The following is a 634-nucleotide window of genomic DNA, read 5'->3' as shown; positions in this document are numbered from 1 at the left end:
AACTTTCCTTCTAAGGAGTAAGCGTCTTTTAATTTCATGGCTGCAGTCACCATCTGCAGTGATTTTGGAACCCAAAAAAATAAAGTCTGACACTGTTTCCACTGTTTCCCCATCTCTTTCCCATGAAGTGATGGGACCAGATGCCATCATCTTCGTTTTCTGAATGTTGAGCTTTAAGCCAATTTTTTCACTCTCCACTTTCACTTTCATCAAGAGGCTTTTTAGTTCCTCTTCACTTTCTGCCATAAGGGTGGTGTCATCTGCATATCTGAGGTTATTGATATTTCTCCCAGCAATCTTGATTCCAGCTTGTGCTTCTTCCAGTCCAGCGTTTCTCATGATGTACTCTGTATATAAGTTAAATAAGCAGGGTGACAATATACAGCCTTGACGTACTCCTTTTCCTATTTGGAACCAGTCTGTTGTTCCATGTCCAGTTCTAACTGTTGCTTCCTGACCTGCATACAGATTTCTTAAGAGGCAGGTCAGGTGCTCTGGTATTCCCATCTCTTGAAGAATTTTCCACAGTTTATTGTGATCCACACAGTCAAAGGCTTTGGCATAGTCAATAAAGCAGAAATAGATGTTTTTCTGGAACTCTCTTGCTTTTTCCATGATCCAGTGGATGTTGGCA

This window comes from Bison bison, unplaced genomic scaffold, assembly GCF_000754665.1.
Source record: "Bison bison bison isolate TAMUID 2011002044 unplaced genomic scaffold, Bison_UMD1.0 scf7180017864260, whole genome shotgun sequence".
NCBI lineage: Eukaryota > Metazoa > Chordata > Mammalia > Artiodactyla > Bovidae > Bison > Bison bison.
The sequence above is the reverse complement of the archived record's forward strand: the minus strand, read 5'-3'. Positions refer to the sequence as shown.